We start from the raw sequence: 12,337 nt of genomic DNA, 5'->3' as shown, positions 1-12,337 counted from the left end.
GATTTTATTTGTTGATAATTTATTCATAAGATAAATGACAATAAAATGAAATCTAAATGCAGTGATATATGAATATGATCCTGTTTAAATGATGAAGTATGTTTCCTCACATCATTCGTAGCGGAGCAGCAGCAGGTGGAGCCACAGACCAGAAGATGTTTGGTTTCATGAAACATGTCTGTGAAAATGTTCAGAATATCATTAATGTCCATGCTCATATTTCAGTGTGAACATTGACTTTATTGAATTAAACTAGAATCACTTCAGACTTTATTCATTGTGTTAAAGTCAGATAAGAAGCAGCAGCTGTGAATTCTCACTGACGTCGTTCACGTTAACACAACACAGATCTTTGTTTCACTGGAAAACAATTAAATGATTGTAACTTATAGATTATAAATATCCACTGGTTCACAGACGTCAGGTTATTTTACTGCATCTCTGACACCAAACAAACTAATTTCATTTCTAACAAAAGGCAAAACAATAAATTACAAAAACAAACACAAGTTCCTGTTTGAGAATCAAACCAACAGAAACGTTTGTTTTGTTTTTGTTTTTTGTCAGTGTTTTTAAAATAATGATGAAATAATAAAATAAATAAATAAAAATTAAAACTGTTAAATAATTCTGGTGAATAATGGTCATTTAAAATGTTATTTTATTTACTTATTTTTATTTAAAGCTTTCACTTCATATATATTTATATTTATTTCATATATATTTATTTAGTTTTAAGGTTGTATAAATGCTTCACTAATATGTTTCAGTATTGTTTTGTAAATATTGTGCAAATAGTATATTGTGTTTTTTATTTTTATGTTTTATTTTAATAGTTTTGTTCTATATTATGTGGAACTTATCTATCTATCTATCTATCTATCTATCTATCTATCTATCTATCTATCTATCTATCTATCTATCTATCTATCTATCTATCTATCTATCTGTCTGTGACTGTTAAATTTTTCATCTTTTAGATTTTTAGATGAATGAATTTAACACGTGTATATTTAATGGTAAACACAGTGTTTCTGCAGGTCTGACGTTTTAAATTTAAAAATCCCCTCGACTTTAATCAAACATGAGGACAAACGGAGACGTTTCAGATGAGGTTTGTTTTAATAAACTCAGTCCAAATCTTGTTCTGTATCTTTGCAGCTGTGGAATATTCTGCGAATATTTGAGTCAGGAAACAGCCTGAAAAAGTTCCCGTCCTCCATCACTGCTTCTATATGAGTGATGCTTTGTTCTGGTGTTTAAAATCCACAAGTCTTCAGCTTTCAGACTCGATCCGAACGTTTCCTGCTCTCTGGTGTTTCTCTGATTTTCACATCCAGGCTGCACAATCATTTCCTTCAAACCACAATCATTAAACTCACATTTGCCCATTTCACACGTTCACAACAAGGTTCATGTGACAGAAGAGTCTCGAATCCACAGCATAATATAATAAATATAATATAATATAATATAATATAATAAATATAATATAGTATAATATAATATAATATAATATAATATAATATAATATAATATAATATAATATAGTATAATATAATATAATAAAATACAATAAAATAAAATATAATAATTAAAACCCACGAGATGGAAAGAATCTCCACTTCCTGGTCTCGTTTGTAGTTTTATTTCTGTGCTGATACTTATACTTCATAAAGAACAGACTCTGTAAACTAATGTAAACATGTATTTGTCACATTAGAAACATGAGGACACTTGTTCTTCTTCATGGTTCCTAATAAACCAGATCAGAGGGGGGACCTTGTAGACCACATTAGACCCTGATTAGACCCGAGAATGTTTCCTGGATCTTCTCTGATTGGCTCAATGAAAACCACATGATAATAAACCTCACTGAGAGGAACCAGGAACCACGTTATCTCCTATGGTTCCTGGTTGTAGACGGAGGCTTGAAGGAGCTGCTGTCCTGACTCGTGGTGTCTCCAGGAGGAGCTGGAGCTTTGTGAGATGATGCTGGTACATAATGGATGGATGTTTTGTTCCTGATGAGCTCCTGGCCCACTTCCCTCCTCTGGATCAGCATCTGCAGCATGAATCTTTAACGCCGGTGTTTTGTCGAGCTGCAGTTTGTTTTGTCGTTAAAGTGGAGGAGCGGCTCCGACCGTCCCGCTAAGTGAAACCGCGCTGAAATATTTAGCACTCGGCTTCATTTATATTCAGTGAGCGATGAGCCGTGGGCTCCGGAACATCAGCGACAACTTCTCAAACTGCTCCGACAATGATTACAGCTGCAGCGATCAATGTGACACAACACAACGCAACACAACACAACACAGCACAACACAACACAGCACAGCACAACACAACACAACACAGCACAACACAACACAACACAACACAGCACAACACAACACAACACAGCACAACACAACACAACGCGGAGGACTTCGTGGCTAACCAGCGGAGTAGCCTCCCAGCTAACACTAGCTCCTCCTAGCCTCCCAGCTAACACTAGCTCCTCCTAGCCTCCCAGCTAACAGTAGCTCCTCCTAAATCCTTTCTTTGATGTATTTTAAACCCTGAACGCTGTCGTCTGGTTCCAGATTCACGTTGAATCACAGCTTTTTGAACACATGTCGTCCCGTCGCTCGGAGCTCGTTGCCGTGTAAACGTGCCTCTGTTCTCCCGTCTGTCTGTGAATATCTGCAGCATTCGCCCAGGAAGCAGCGGGACCTTCCCCCGTTCGGCCGTGACCTCCTGCAGGGCCTCAGACCAGCGCTTGGGCCTCTGTGCTGGTTGGAGGCCGGTGCAGCCTGATGGGTCCCAGCGGGAGGATTTAACGTAATAGTTCTCCTGAATGCAGCTTATTTAAATTGCTAATTATGATAGAACAAATAAATAAAACATGACCTTAGCGTGTTTTTATGTCACACTGTAAAAACTTTGACAGTAAATCTGCTCCCGTTGAATCCAATAAAATAAGTTTATAACGCGGTTTATTCCAATGTTTCAGGTTTGAAAAGGATGTTTTTATTCGTTTGTTCATCTAACAGCTGTAATAGAAACACATTTACATTTAAATCTGGTCATTCCAGCTTTAAATTATGAACCGAGAAGACGCCACCATCACTGGTCAGAGGAAATAACACAGAACGAAAAGAAACATGTCAAATATGAATAAAGGGTTTTATTTCCAACACAGAGTAAAAAGGCTGAAGGAAAGAGTCCAGGTCCAGGTCCAGGTCCAGGTCCAAGTCCAAGTCCAAGTCCAAGTCCTGGTCCTGGTCCAGGTCCAGGTCCAAGTCCAAGTCCAAGTCCAAGTCCAGGTCCTGGTCCTGGTCCTGGTCCTGGTCCAAGTCCAAGTCCAAGTCCAAGTCCAGGTCCAGGTCCAGGTCCAGGTCCTGGTCCTGGTCCTGGTCCTGGTCCTGGTCCAGGTCCAGGTCCAGGTCCAGGTCCAGGTCCAGAACCTCCAGTGGGTTTGAAAGAGTAAAAGTTCTTTAATGAACAGGCTGGAGTCATTAACCAGCAGCACCGTGTTCCTTCAGGCTGGATCACAGTCATGGGAGTTGTAGTCACCACAGGTGTTCAGTGTTGTCTTTGGGCCTCTAGGGGGCGTAAGTGTAGTGTTACTTTCTGACCACTAGGGGCATCACACTAAAGTCATCCTGACAAACGTCCCAAGCGCAGTGTGGACAAGGAGCAAAATCTTCTGTACGAGGTCGACATGAAACTACAACATGTGGAATAAAAACCAGTTTATAGCATCTAACACACGTCTGACTTGCAAAGACTCAAAGAACTGTCCCTGAGACAGAAAGACTCAAAGAACCGTCCCTGAGACAGAAAGACTCAAAGAACTGTCCCTGAGACAGAAAGACTCAAAGAACCGTCCCTGAGACAGAAAGACTCAAAGAACCGTCCCTGAGACAGAAAGACGATCTCCCCTCTTTCAGGGCGTCTCACATACCAGCAGCCACAGGTGCGTTAGATAATTACATAATTAGATAGAAACTAAAATCTACAAACTAAAAACAGCTCCAACGGTGTCAGTTCATACAGCAAGACGACAAAGTCACGGAGTGAAAAGGTTTGAAGATGGTCCGTGTATGTTTTGGTCATTGAATTTTCAGTTCTGAAAAGGACAAAAAAAAAAGAGTCGTTATTTAATTTTCATTTTAATATAAAAAAAATTAAAATTGAAATTCAAGGGATTTTCTTCATCGGATTTAAGAACGGAAACTTTAAAACTTTAAAACTATAGAGTACCTTCATTTTCTGTTTCTACAATAAAAGTTTAAACAGTTGGAAGACAGAAACAAAAAAGCACCTGTTTGTTTGTTTGTTTCATATTTTGCAAACGAAAATCTACGTTTTTCAAAGTAAGAGCACGTATCAGGACGTAACTGTGTTTATGTCCAGATTTATGACTTGACTAGACACGTCCAGACTTTACTCTGACGGGATTTATGACGTGATGCTAAAACAAGGCTTGTCACAGGAACGGTAGCTACTGGCTAGTAGCTAGTAGCTAACTACTCCCTGATTATATGTTAGTCTGTTCTTTTGTTTTTTCATTCCCAACCCGATAAAGAAAAATGCCTTGAATTTCAATTTTAGTTTTTTAAATTTTAAAATGAAAATGAAATAACTATTTATTTTTTATTAATTTATTTTTTGCGGTTTTAATGTCCTTTCCTGACCATTTGATTTTATTTAGTCTTTCTGAGTTAGAGGTGCTGACGTGGTTTTTCATGGACCAGAACTCATCGTGTGTCATGTTTAAAAAGGCAACTGGACTTTTTCTGAGGAGACATTTCATCTAATTAGCTTCTTCATTTCTGGAAAAAACAGAATAGAATAGAATAGAATAGAATAGAATAGAATAGAATAGAATAGAATAGAATAGAATGTCTATACTGGAATAAAACAGAAGATAAAGGAAACCAGGGACTTGAGGGAAGTTTGATGTTTCAATAGGTTCAGATCTGATGGTGAGTTCAAGGACTGAGGAATCTGGACCATTTGCTGTGATAAATAAGGTGAAGGACTGGACCGGTCTGGTCCGGTTCCTCGTCCTGGACGACCGAGAACCCTTCACAGACTTTAATCCTGTTTCCTTCCAGGGTTTTAATCCGGCGTCCTCCATCACCTTCACGCCGCCGTGTTTCCTCCGTGTAGAACAACCTGATTATTTGTGTCTGATCTTCATCAGTGGAGTAAAGTCTTGGTCACATGAGCGACCGTGAAACCAGCTCAGCTTCATCCTGTCGGCAGCGTGACCCTCACAGGGACCCGTCCACCGCCGCTCGTCCCCAAGGACGGCAGAGACAACAGGACCGTAATTAGGGCGAGTCTCCGGGGCGCTGGTCTACGTCGACCCGACTAGAAGGTTATTAGCATCAGCTCAGGACGACAGTGAAGAGGCAGCTACTATAACAAACAACCTGCTAACAGCATTAGCATCGGTGCTAACATGCTACAGTTTGAGACCATAGACCGTATATAAACATGGACGCCATGTGTCCTCTTCCTCTCATCGGTCCAAACTGATGCTGCTTTCCAGCCAGAGTCTGATCAGTACGGTTCAAGGGCGGAGCCACGACATTGATGCCCCGCCCACTCTTCCTCCAGACTCGCTGGTGTTTTTGTTATAGTAATATACGCTCTCTGAAATGTTGGATTAGACACTGAACTTATTTTAACTACCTAAAAATCAGTTTTAGTCCCACCCACTGACCCCGGGGGGTGGAGCATATGACCTAAACCGCAGCATCCAGCCACCAGGGGGAGCTCTACTTCCTGTTCCATCTTTATTTACAGGCTATGGTTGAGACGCCATGAAGTGTCAGATGTTCTGGTTGGTTTAATTATTTGTTCGTACATGGACACAAACAGCTCGGCTCACGACTGATCAGCAGTTTCCAGAAACTTCGCTGTTATTGTTGGAAACAAGGGTTCGTTCATTTTAGCAGATCTGGTTTAATGTTGGTGAATTGACGTCCATCATGTCCAGTATTAAAGTTCATCAGAATTAACGACCTCTAGTAGATTCATTCAGGTTCAGCTCAGACTTGGAGCTCAGATGAATTCTGAATTAGCTGGGAGCTAAGTGGAGTTAGCCAAGATGGCCGTCGGCTGGAGGCGCTACACCGAGGTTCGGTGGTTTCACATAAAAATAAGACTCACGTCCTGGAAGCTTTGGGAGATCAGAGGAAAACGAAGACACATGAAAGAGGGAGGAGGTGTGTCGAGGACAAACTCCACTCAAACTTTCTTCGGTTTCCCAGAAACAAAGAGCAGACGTGAAGGAGCGAAGCCAGGAGTCCGTGTGGCGCTGCCATGTAATATTGATGACCTCCTCCTCTCCTGGCGACCTGCGTTCGGTCGTCTCATGTTTTATCAAATATTCACGAGGCCCGGCGTCCCCTCGCCCTCCTCCCTCAGATCCCATAATGCATCTGTAATGTCCTGTCAGGTGAGGCATGATGGGAGAGGGGATGATGGAGAGGAGCCCCGGGAGGGAGGCAGGGATGGAGGAGGGCGATATCAGATCACAGACGGCTTTTTCCTCCCCTTGTTTCTTCTCTTGTTTTAAAATTAAAACATTCAGGGGCTCGAGGAGGAACCCAGAGGAACGCCGAGCGGGTTTTACCCTTCGCTCCCTTCACGTGGAAAGATTCTCTCTGACTCCTGTCTCTCCATCTTTCATCTGAATCACGTCCCAACGAAACAAAGAGAAACGGTTTCCTGGTCGTCTTCAGACTCGGGAAGAAAGTTTTTAAACAAATTCTTTGTGTTTTTTGTCTTTTCCGTGTCTTTTTCTTGTAGTTTTTAAGGCTTTTGATGTCTGCTGTGTATTTTAAACCCAGTGTCATTGTCAGTGTGTTTGGAAAGACGCCTACAAACAACAACAACAACAACAATAATAATTATTAGTCCACAGACACTTTAGACACAATAAAACCAACAACCTCCTCCTCCGGTAAAGTTGTTCTGAAATCTCTTCTTCTTTATTTTGCAAAGATCGGACCAATCAGATGATGTGGGCGGGGCTTAATTTTCAATTCAATAAAACTTTCTTTACATAGCGTCAACAACACAAATTGTCTCAAGACTCTTCACAAACCTCCAGCAGCAGGAAGGAAAAGGAGACCTGGACCAGAACCAGAACCAGAACCAGAGGATAAAGATGATGATGAAGATGATGAAGATGAAGATGTCCACTCAGTCATTATCTTCCTCTTCTCTCCCACAATCCTTTGCTCCAGCCTTAATTAGCGTGTGATGCTGTTCTTGGCATGAGAGACGTAATTAACCGCGCGTGTCGCTGCCAACACACCATCATCATCATCATCATCATCTTCATCATCATCACGCCGCTCGTGTTCTCGCTTCAGAGGCGTCCCACGAGGAAACCCAACGCCCGCTGTAATGGCGGCGGGACCAGGGACGGCGGCGCTTTGTGGTGAGGACAAGAGGAATTATGGGTAATCAGGAGAGCCAAGAGAACCCCCGGGGGACCATGGATGGAGGTTTAAAGGACTGAAGCGGCTCCGGGAATCAGAAATCTGGAATTTTGTCGGATGTTGAGTGACGAGATGAACACGGTCCAGAGTTTTATTTCCTCTTAAAATCACCACAAACAGGTTTCGCATGGAAACAGAGTCAGTGGAAATAAGTCAAACAATGAACCAAGTGGAAAACGAAATGATCTCCAGATTAAACCTTTACATTTTAAACAAAATCATTTTATTTTCATCTTTTACGTTTTCAGAGGAAAAGTTTGATCCCTCCCACCCATAGTTACCACCTCGTAGGCTCCTCCCCTCTTTGGGAAACTGCTTGTAAAGGGTGTGAGGCCTTAATTAGCCTGAGGGGGGCGTGGCTTGTAAGCTTCATAAATAACCAGAGTCCCCGGACCTGGTCCCAGCCACCAGCAGACGGGCTCCGAACCCACAACCATGTTTTCACAAAGCAGTTTCTGTAATGAACAGGAACAGAGGAGGTCAATATCTCATGATCAGTCAAAGTCCGAACCTGACACCTCCAGGAAGATTTCACAGACTCTGATCAACTGTTCATCTACACCTGCACTAATACGATGGAGTCGAGAGAAGAAAAGCTCAAAGAAATTCAGAGCAGCCTGAAGCATTTGGGAAGTGATGAGGTGAAAGTAGAACTTGCAGGTCAGGATGAGTGAAGGTGTGTTTGGAGAACAAAGAGCTCAGACCCGACGAGTCGAGCTGTGAAGCGAGGGGGCGGATCCATCGTGCTCTGGGGTTGTGTTGCAGCCAGTGGCACAGGGAACATTTCACAGGGAGAGGGAAGAATGGATCCAAGTAGATCCCAACAAATCCTGGAACCAAAGTAAACTCAGGTTAAAAAGAGGATAATGGATAATAAAAACGGAGACTGTCCCCAGATATCAGGGACAGTCTCCGTTAACTCGTCTCTAGTCTCAGCTCGGGATGTGTCCCGATACTGGGTACAATGATGCTAACGGTGCTGATGCTAACGGTGCTGATGCTAACAGTAGTATCCAGACTGATCTGGTTCCAGTGAGTGTTTAATTAGCTTAGCCTCCTTAGCTCTATCACTGCATGGATGGAAGTGAAGCTTCAACACGTCTGAGACCAAACGTTTGTCTAAAGTTTGTCTGGACTTCACCTCTAAAGACGCAACAAGGAGGAAACACCTGGAATTAGATCCAACATCTGACCACACATAGCATTAGCATTAGCATTAGCATAGCATTTTATTAAAGGACCAGAGAGGTAGCGTCTGTGATGCCTGACAGACGCCACGACACTGGTTCATTATTATTATTACTATTATTATTATTATTATTATTATATTGGTTCATTTATTTCTTAGTCTTAGTTGTATTTATATCATGTAAATTAATGTTCTGTTTTTGGACACAGTTTGTATGTTTTCTTTGTTTAAGCACCGGCACCGTTTCAGAAGATAAAACCTGGACCAGAACCAGACGAGGTTTGTCATGGTACATTTCTGACCTTTCAACCAGACACAGTCAAACTTCACGTGTATTCAACTTTGTTTTGTCTTTTTTAAAATTGGTTTTAATATTGTCATTTCAGTGTAAATGGGATTCACATAGTAGAGCAACAACAGAAACAGAGATGAAGCTCGCTGATGACCAGTGTTTTTAAAACAGGCTCATGTGGTCAGGGTTGGGTTTGGGAGCAGGACCTGGTGCAGGGTTCAGACCCTGGGTTGGGTTTGGGAGCAGGACCTGGTGCAGGGTTCAGACCCTGGGTTGGGTTCGGGACCAGGGTTAATAAATGTCCTGACAGAAACAAGCCTCTTGTCTTTTTATTTTTCAGCTTCCTATTTCCAGCAGATTGTTTCTCCAGATGTTTTCCAGTGAGAGAAAATCCCCAAACACACTCGTCTCTGTCCAGATGGAAGTCGTTCTTTATAAGACTCTATAATCCTCCTCCTCCACGACTCAGGAAACACTGGAAGCTCAACTCAAGCGTCTCCTCCTCCTCCTGCTCCTCCTCCTCCTCCTCCTCCTCCTGCTCCTCCTCCTCCTCCTTTTCCTCACCTTCTTCCTCCTCCTTCTCCTCTTCCTTCTCCTCATTCTCTTCAATATTCAATATTTAACAATATTGCAAATTTTATTTTATTTCTTGTTAGGTTTTTGTTTGTGTTGCATGCTTTTATTTTGAAGCAGTAGTTTTGTACTTTTATTTTGAAAATCCCACATAACCCATTGACCCTCCCTTTGGTCCCTGATGGATCCTTCATGGAAAATCCTGGCTCCATAAAAAGCGTTTTGTCAGCTCTTTTGTATATCGGGGTTTTATTTTGAAAGGGTTGTTAACTGACCTCTAACCCTATGGAACATGTTAAACATCATATATGTGGCAGATAGTTGGACTAATTCACCTCATTAAACACAAACTCCTGTTTAAACATGTGGAAACAGACGTGATTTCTTAGATCCCAGATGTTCCTCTGTTCAACAACAAGTCACTTTGATTCTAATTTGTAAAAAAGACAAGAAAATGAAAGCAAAACTTGGATAACAAAGAGCTTTCATAATATTCCCAGAGCTTTTATTGGAGAAACATCCACGTCTCTCTCGTCCAGGCTTCCTGTGAGACCCGAAAAACAAGAGCTGGTTTTAAATGTGGAGTACAATAAAAAGCTTTGTTCTGCTCTTTGTTTCAGAGTCGTGTGGGGGCGAGAGGGAGGAAGATAACAACCACAAAAAAAAAAAGAGGAAATGGCAGATTGATGAAAAGCCAAAGTGGTCCCAGGATGATGAGTTCTTCTTCTCTCCACAATATTAAAAACTCCCACATGTTTCAGGAGAGGGCAGAATTAGCTTCTCATTAGTTTCATCCTGATAGATGGCTCTCAGGGCGGAGGACGGATCCACCACGCAGCGGCTCCTCCTAGCCTCAGAGCTAACAGCGGCTCCTCCTAGCCTCCCAGCTAACTAACTCCTCCTCGCCTCCCAGCTAACAGCAGCTCCTCCTAGCCTCAGAGCTAACAGCGGCTCCTCCTAGCCTCCCAGCTAACGGCAGCTCCTCCTAGCCTCCCAGCTAACAGCGGCTCCTCCTAGCCTCCCAGCTAACAGCAGCTCCTCCTAGCCTCCCAGCTAACACTGGCTCCTCCTAGCCTCAGAGCTAACAGCGGCTCCTCCTAGCCTCCCAGCTAACAGCAGCTCCTCCTAGCCTCAGAGCTAACAGCAGCTCCTCCTAGCCTCCCAGCTAACAGCGGCTCCTCCTAGCCTCAGAGCTAACAGCAGCTCCTCCTAGCCTCAGAGCTAACAGCAGCTCCTCCTAGCCTCCCAGCTAACAGCGGCTCCTCCTAGCCTCAGAGCTAACAGCAGCTCCTCCTAGCCTCAGAGCTAACAGCGGCTCCTCCTAGCCTCCCAGCTAACAGCAGCTCCTCCTAGCCTCAGAGCTAACAGCAGCTCCTCCTAGCCTCAGAGCTAACAGCGGCTCCTCCTAGCCTCCCAGCTAACAGCGGCTCCTCCTAGCCTCAGAGCTAACAGCGGCTCCTCCTAGCCTCAGAGCTAACACTGGCTCCTCCTAGCCTCCCAGCTAACAGCGGCTCCTCCTAGCCTCCCAGCTAACACTGGCTCCTCCTAGCCTCCCAGCTAACAGCGGCTCCTCCTAGCCTCCCAGCTAACACTGGCTCCTCCTAGCCTCCCAGCTAACAGCGGCTCCTCCTAGCCTCAGAGCTAACAGCAGCTCCTCCTAGCCTCCCAGCTAACTAACTCCTCCTCGCCTCCCAGCTAACAGCAGCTCCTCCTAGCCTCAGAGCTAACACTGGCTCCTCCTAGCCTCCCAGCTAACAGCGGCTCCTCCTAGCCTCCCAGCTAACAGCAGCTCCTCCTAGCCTCAGAGCTAACACTGGCTCCTCCTAGCCTCCCAGCTAACGGCAGCTCCTCCTAGCCTCCCAGCTAACAGCGGCTCCTCCTAGCCTCCCAGCTAACAGCAGCTCCTCCTAGCCTCCCAGCTAACACTGGCTCCTCCTAGCCTCAGAGCTAACAGCAGCTCCTCCTAGCTTCCCAGCTAACAGCGGCTCCTCCTAGCCTCCCAGCTAACAGCAGCTCCTCCTAGCCTCAGAGCTAACACTGGCTCCTCCTAGCCTCCCAGCTAACGGCAGCTCCTCCTAGCCTCAGAGCTAACAGCGGCTCCTCCTAGCCTTCCAGCTAACAGCATCTCCTCCTAGCCTCAAAGCTAACACTGGCTCCTCCTAGCCTCAGAGCTAACAGCAGCTCCTCCTAGCCTCCCAGCTAACTAACTCCTCCTCGCCTCCCAGGTAACAGCAGCTCCTCCTAGCCTCAGAGCTAACACTGGCTCCTCCTAGCCTCCCAGCTAACAGCGGCTCCTCCTAGCCTCCCAGCTAACAGCAGCTCCTCCTAGCCTCCCAGCTAACACTGGCTCCTCCTAGCCTCAGAGCTAACAGCAGCTCCTCCTAGCCTCCCAGCTAACAGCAGCTCCTCCTAGCCTCAGAGCTAACACTGGCTCCTCCTAGCCTCCCAGCTAACGGCAGCTCCTCCTAGCCTCCCAGCTAACAGCGGCTCCTCCTAGCCTCAGAGCTAACAACGGCTCCTCCTAGCCTCCCAGCTAACAGCGGCTCCTTCTAGCCTCAGAGCTAACACTGGCTCCTCCTAGCCTCCCAGCTAACAGCGGCTCCTCCTAGCCTCAGAGCTAACAGCAGCTCCTCCTAGCCTCCCAGCTAACAGTAACTCCTCCTAGCCTCCCAGCTAACAGCAGCTCCTCCTAGCCTACCAGCTAACAGCGGCTCCTCCTAGCCTCCCAGCTAACAACGGCTCCTCTTAGCCTCCCCTCTAACAGTAGCTCTTCCT

This window comes from Mugil cephalus, chromosome 5 (genome assembly GCF_022458985.1).
Source record: "Mugil cephalus isolate CIBA_MC_2020 chromosome 5, CIBA_Mcephalus_1.1, whole genome shotgun sequence".
NCBI lineage: Eukaryota > Metazoa > Chordata > Actinopteri > Mugiliformes > Mugilidae > Mugil > Mugil cephalus.
The sequence above is the reverse complement of the archived record's forward strand: the minus strand, read 5'-3'. Positions refer to the sequence as shown.